The sequence below is a fragment of the Scyliorhinus torazame genome, unplaced genomic scaffold (genome assembly GCF_047496885.1).
Source record: "Scyliorhinus torazame isolate Kashiwa2021f unplaced genomic scaffold, sScyTor2.1 scaffold_127, whole genome shotgun sequence".
Lineage (NCBI taxonomy): Eukaryota > Metazoa > Chordata > Chondrichthyes > Carcharhiniformes > Scyliorhinidae > Scyliorhinus > Scyliorhinus torazame.
The window spans coordinates 313115-319776 of record NW_027307854.1 but is presented as its reverse complement, the minus strand read 5'-3'; positions in this window follow the sequence as shown (position 1 = coordinate 319776).

Below are 6662 nucleotides of genomic sequence, written 5' to 3'. Positions count from 1 at the left end.
CAGTCTGCTTCACATGCATTGTGTACATCGCTGATCATCCGACTCACTAACATGCTCCTGCTTTCCTCCCTATCCTTGGATCCCGTTAGCCCCAAGTCCCATAACCAACTGTTCCTTGAAAATATGCAATGTTTCAGCTCCAACTACTTTCTGTGGTGGAGAATTCCACAGGCTCGCAGCTCTCTGTGTGAGGAAATGTCTCCTTCTATCAGTTTTAAATGCCTGTCCGTATCCTCAGACTGTGCCCCTAGTTCCGGTCCTCTGTGCCACCCGGAACATCATTCCTACATTCACCTTTTTCATAGGTTTCTATGGTCCAGCCCCTCTCATTATTCTGAACTGGAGCGAATATTGTTGTGACATCCTGGGCGAGCGTGCGGCCAGTTCCGGTCCCACAGACCCCGGAGTCCCAACAGGAGTGAATCAACCAATCATCAGCGTGTTTTCCAAAGGGTTTTAACCATTGACTGCTCCACTGAGTTACTGACACCAGATTTATAGGCAAAATATTAATACACTATTTATCAGCGTCTGAAGGAAATAATCTCCCTATTTGGGAAAAACCCCGTCTGGGTGGAGGGTGGGACGGAGTTTTTCCCAAATAGGGAGATTATTTCCTTCAGACGCTGATAAATAGTGTATTAATATTTTGCCTATAAATCTGGTCGGTACATTTGGGATGTGCGGGGCGGGGGGGGGGGGGGGGGGGAGGGGGAGACAGAGGGATGCTGACGGTTGTGGACATGCCCGTACCCGACAGGCTGTCGATTCTGGGAATCTCACAGGAAGCTCCAACTCTCGAGGAAACAGCCTCAGATTGCTGCAGCTGTACAACTTCCCCCACAAGGAGAGTAAACCCTTCCTCCAGAAGCACACACATTCCTGGGCACCGTGGGAGGACTGGATTAGTTGGGGGGGGGGGGCGGCAAATGCGGCCACATACACAGGAGACAGATAGAAAACGTCAGGACTCCACTGGAGGAGACCAGACAAAAGTGTGGGGAGGAACTGGACAGAGAGAGGGAGAGGACTCGAGATCGAGACGCAGCACAGAGTCAACTCCACCTCCTCCTGCGCCGGGCTCAGTCTGATGCAGCACAAGGTGGTGCACAGAGCGACCTCACAAATCCGCGCCTGAGCGGGTTCTTCCCGGAGCTGGTGGACAATGCGAGACGTTCCTGGGGCAGGAACAGCACCCGCATGTGCTGGTCCTGCCCCAGACTCAGGGAATTCTGCACGGCCATCTTCGAGGTTGTGTCCAAGGTGGTGGGAGTCGGGATGGAGCTATACCCGTCTCTAGTGGACTTGGGTGTGTCAGAGCAGCTGGCGCTCTGGTCAGGGAGAGAGGGGGACGCCCTGGCCTTCGGGGTGTCAGAGCAGCCGGAGCTCTGGTCAGGGAGAGAGGGGGACGTCCTGGCCTTCGGGATGCCAGAGCAGCCGGAGCTCTGGTCAGGGAGAGAGGGAGACGCCCTGGCCTTCGGGGTGTCAGAGCAGAGAGAGCTCTGGTCAGGCAGAAAGGGGGACGCCCTGGCCTTCGGGGTGTCAGAGCAGAGAGAGCTCTGGTCAGGGAAAGAGGGGGACGCCCTGGCCTTCGTGGTGTCAGAGCAGCCGGAGCTCTGGTCAGGGAGAGAGGGGGACGCCCTGGCCTTCGGGGTGTCAGAGCAGCCGGAGCTTTGGTCAGGGAGGGAGGGGGACGCCCTGGCCTTCGGGGTGTCAGAGCAGCCGGAGCTTTGGTCAGGGAGGGAGGGGGACGCCCGGGCCTTCGGGGTGTCAGAGCAGCCGGAGCTTTGGTCAGGGAGGGAGGGGGACGCCCTGGCCTTCGGGGTGTCAGAGCAGCCGGAGCTTTGGTCAGGGAGGGAGGGGGACGCCCTGGCCTTCGCCTCACTGATTTCAGGCGGATTCTCCTGCCGGAGGGGGCAGGGGGGTGGTGCGGTGGGGGGGAGTCGACAGCGCCCCCCCCCCCTCTCCCAGGGCACAGATTGACTCTCAGATCTCGCAAAATTCCTGAGGCTGGAGAAAATAACATTAGAAATAAGAGGGTCTGAGCCGGGATTCCGCAGCACAGGCAGCAAATTCACAAGCCTATCTCCAGCCCTGTTTGCAGCCAGCAGCCAGCCGGGGTGGCGGCTGGAGGAAGGCCATTCATTGGAGGGAGCGCAGGCCTCCCCTACACGGGGAGAAACCGGGGTAACAGTCAGACCCACCCTCCCTGGACCCTACACGGGGACAAACCGGGGTAACAAGCAGACCCACCCTCCCTGGAAGACCTGTGAACCAAGAGAGGAATGGGATCTCACCCCCCCTCCCCCACTATCAGAAAGAAATGGAGAAAGGCAGCAGGGTGGCGCAGTGGTTAGCACTGCTGCCTCAGGGCGCCGAGGTTCCAGGCTCAACCCCGGCTCTGGGTCACTGCCTGTGTGGAGTTTGCACACTCTGCCCGTGTTTGCGTGGGTTTCGCTCCCACAACCCGAGGATGTGCAGGTTAGGTGGGTTGGAGAAATGAATTCGGTTCTCTACATTTATTTATTTTTAAAGAAAGAAGTTTGCAGACAAACAAGGGGAGGAACGCAAAGCGCCTTCACGGTGAAGAGGGAGGGCAGGAATGAGAATAATTGGAATTAAAGGGGAAGGTTCCAGATGAATCTGCGCTGTTGCGGTTGTGGTATTTTTAGGCGCTGGTTTTCTCTGAATGTCTCTGGGGAATGTATTGACACGGGTCAGTACAATTCTCACCTTCCAATATCAGATGGAGCCTTTACACAAGAGATTCAGGTCTGTGCAATTTAAAAACAAAATGTTTTTATTGATGTTTCAAGGAACAGTCACAGAATAGAAAAGAAAAAGAGTTTCTCACATTGAATATTAACCAACGACCAAAAAGAAAGCTACATATCTCACAACCTCCTGCCCTGAGCCCACGCTGTCACCATGGCCGTGACTGGTCTCTGATGCGGGATATTACTGACAGTTTCACATTGCTGTTTATTTGTTGACCCTGGTTTATAGGGTTCCACTGGGGCCCCTGCCGCTTGGCGATAGTGGTTGTCCCCAGTTTCCCCCTCCTGTGACTTGGCGCTCAGCGTTCCTCCCCTTGTTTGTCTGCAGACTTCTTTCTTTAAAAACAAATAAATGTAGAGAACCGAATTCATTTCTCCAACCCACCTAACCTGCACATCCTCTGGTTGTGGGAGCGAAACCCACGCAAACACGGGCAGAGTGTGCAAACTCCACACAGGCAGTGACCCAGAGCCGGGATTGAGCCTGGAACCTCGGCGCCCTGAGGCAGAAGTGCTAACCACTGCGCCACCCTGCTGCCTTTCTCCATTTCTTTCTGATAGTGGGGGAGGGGGGTGGTGAGATCCCATTCCTCTCTTGGTTCACAGGTCTTCCAGGGAGGGTGGGTCTGCTTGTTACCCCGGTTTGTCCCCGTGTAGGGTCCAGGGAGGGTGGGTCTGATTGTTACACCGGTTTCTCCCCGTGTAGGGGAGGCCTGCGCTCCCTCCAATAAATGGCCTTCCTCCAGCCCCCACCCCGGCTGGCTGCTGGCTGCAAACAGGGCTGGAGATAGGCTTGTGAATTTGCTGCCTGTGCTGCGGAATCCCGGCTCAGACCCTCTTATTTCTAATGTTATTTTCTCCAGCCTCAGGAATTTGGCGAGATCTGAGAGTCAATCTGTGCCCCGGGAGAGGGGGGGGGTCGCTGTCGACTCCCCCCCCCCCCACCGCACCACCCCCTGCCCCCTCCGGCAGGAGAATCCGCCTGGCAATCAGTGAGGCGAAGGCCAGGGCGTCCCCCTCCCTCCCTGACCAAAGCTACGGCTGCTCTGACACCCCGAAGGCCAGGGCGTCACCCTCTCTCCCTGACCAAAGCTCCGGCTGCTCTGACACCCCGAAGGCCAGGGCCTTCCCCTCTCTCCCTGACCAGAGCTCCGGCTGCTCTGACACCACGAAGGCCAGGGCGTCCCCCTCTTTCCCTGACCAGAGCTCTCTCTGCTCTGACACCCCGAAGGCCAGGGCGTCTCCCTCTCTCCCTGACCAGAGCTCCGGCTGCTCTGGCATCCCGAAGGCCAGGACGTCCCCCTCTCTCCCTGACCAGAGCTCCGGCTGCTCTGACACCCCGAAGGCCAGGGCGTCACCCTCTCTCCCTGACCAGAGCTCCAGCTGCTCTGACACACCCAAGTCCACTCGAGACGGGTATAGCTCCATCCCGACTCCCACCACCTTGGACACAACCTCGAAGATGGCCGTGCAGAATTCCCTGAGTCTGGGGCAGGACCAGCACATGCGGGTGCTGGTCCTGCCCCAGGAACGTCTCGCATTGTCCACCAGCTCCGGGAAGAACCCGCTCAGACCCGGCTTTGTGAGGTCGCTCTGTGCACCACCTTGAGCTGCATCAGACTGAGCCCGGCGCAGGAGGTGGTGGAGTTGACTCTGTGCTGCGTCTCGATCTCGAGTCCTCTCCCTCTCTCTGTCCAGTTCCTCCCCACACTTTTGTCTGGTCTCCTCCAGTGGAGTCCTGACGTTTTCTATCTGTCTCCTGTGTATGTGGCCGCATTTGCCGCCCTCCCAACCAATCCAGTCCTCCCACGGTGCCCAGGAATGTGTGTGCTTCTGGGGGAAGGGTTTACTCTCATTGTGGGGGAAGTTATACAGCTGCAGCAATCTGAGGCTGTTTCCTCGAGAGTTGGAGCTTCTCTGTGAGATTCCCAGAATCGACAGCCTGTCGGGTACGGACATGTCCACAACCGTCAGCATCCCTCTGTCTACCCCCCCCCCCCCCCCCCCCGCACATCCCAAATGTACCGTCCATCCCTGCCGGCCCGAACCTGTACTATGCAGCGAGGAGGGCCTGCGGGCTTCTCGCCCAGTTCAATAATAATAGTCACTTATTGTCACAAGTAGGCTTCAATGAAGTTACTGTGAAAAGCCCCAAGTCGCCACATTCCGGCGCCCGGCGCATGAATTGTTTCCACGTCATTAAGTTGGCTCCTACCACTGGGCTCCTGAGTGTGTGTGTGGGCTGGCCGGGAGTGGCCTGGAGTGGTCACTGTGTGGTGCATCATTAATTACAACGGTCGCAAGGTGGAATTTTATTATTTACAGTGGTCCCTGTATAGTATCTCATTCTTTACAATGGTCCCTGGGGAATATGTCGTTATTTACAGTGGTCCCTGTGTCGTGCATCATTATTTACAACGGTCCCAGGCTGGAATTTCATTATTTACAGCTGTCTCTGAGTAGTATATCTTTGTTCAAAGTGGTCCCTGGCTAGTTTATCATTATTTACATTGGTTCCTAGGTAGTATATCATTATTTACAGTTGTCCCTGGATAGTATAACATTATTCACAGTGGTCCCTGGATAGTATGTCATTATTTAACACGGTCACTGCGTAGTACATCATTATTTACTATGGTCCCAGGGTGAAAGTTTATTATTTACAGTTGTCCCTGTGTAGTTAATCATTATTTACATTGGTCCCTGTAGAGTATATCATTATTTACTGTGCTCCCGGGGTAGTATATCATTCTTTCCAGTGGTTCCCTGGGGAGTAAATCATTATTCACAGTTGTCCCTGGGTAGTATATCATTATTTACAGTGTCCCCCAGGTAGTATATCATTATTACCAGTGGCCCTTGGACAGTATATCAATTTTACAGTGGTCTCTGGATAGCACATCATTATTTACAACGGTCACAGGATGGAATTTCTTTATTTACAGTGGTCCCTGTGTCGTACATCATTGTTTACAACGGTCCCAGGGAGGAATTTCATTACTTACAGTGATCCCTGGATAGTATATCATTATTTACAGTGGTCCCTGGGTAGAATATCATTATTTACAGTGGTCCCTTGGTAGTACATCATTATTTACAGTGGTCCCTGGGTGGTATATCATTATTTACAGAGATCCCTGGGTGGTATATCATTATTTACAGAGGTCCCTGAGTGGTATAGCATTATTTACAGTGGTCCCTGGGTAGTACATCATTATTTACAGTGGTCTCTGGGTGGTATATCATTATTTACAGAGGTCCCCGAGTACAATATCATTATTGACAATGGTCCCCAGATAGTATATCATTATTTCCAGTGGCCCATGGGCAGTTTATCATTATTCACATTTGTCCCTGGGCAGTATGTCATTATTTACATTATTTCGCTGTGTAGTACATCATTATTTACAACGTTCCCGGAGTGGAATGTCATTAATTACAGTAGTCCCTCGATAGTACCTCATTAATTACAGTGCTCCCTGAGTAGAATATACATATTCACAATGGTCCCTGGGTAGTATATCTTTATTTACAGTGGTCCCTGGGTAGTATATCATTATTTACAGTGGTCAATGGAGAGTATAATATTATTTACAGTGGTCTCTGGATACTATAACATTATTTACAGAAGTCACTGGATAGAATATCATTATTAAAGTGGTCACTGTGTGGTGCATCATTAATTACAACGGTCGCAAGGTGGAATTTTATTATTTACAGTGCTCCCTGTAAAGTATCTCATTCTTTACAATGGTCCCTGGGCAATATGCCGTTATTTACAGTGGTTCCTGGGCAATATGTCGTTATTTACAGTGGTCCCTGTGTTGTACATCATTATTTACAACAGCCCCAGGGTGGAATTTGATTATTTACAGTGGTACCTGG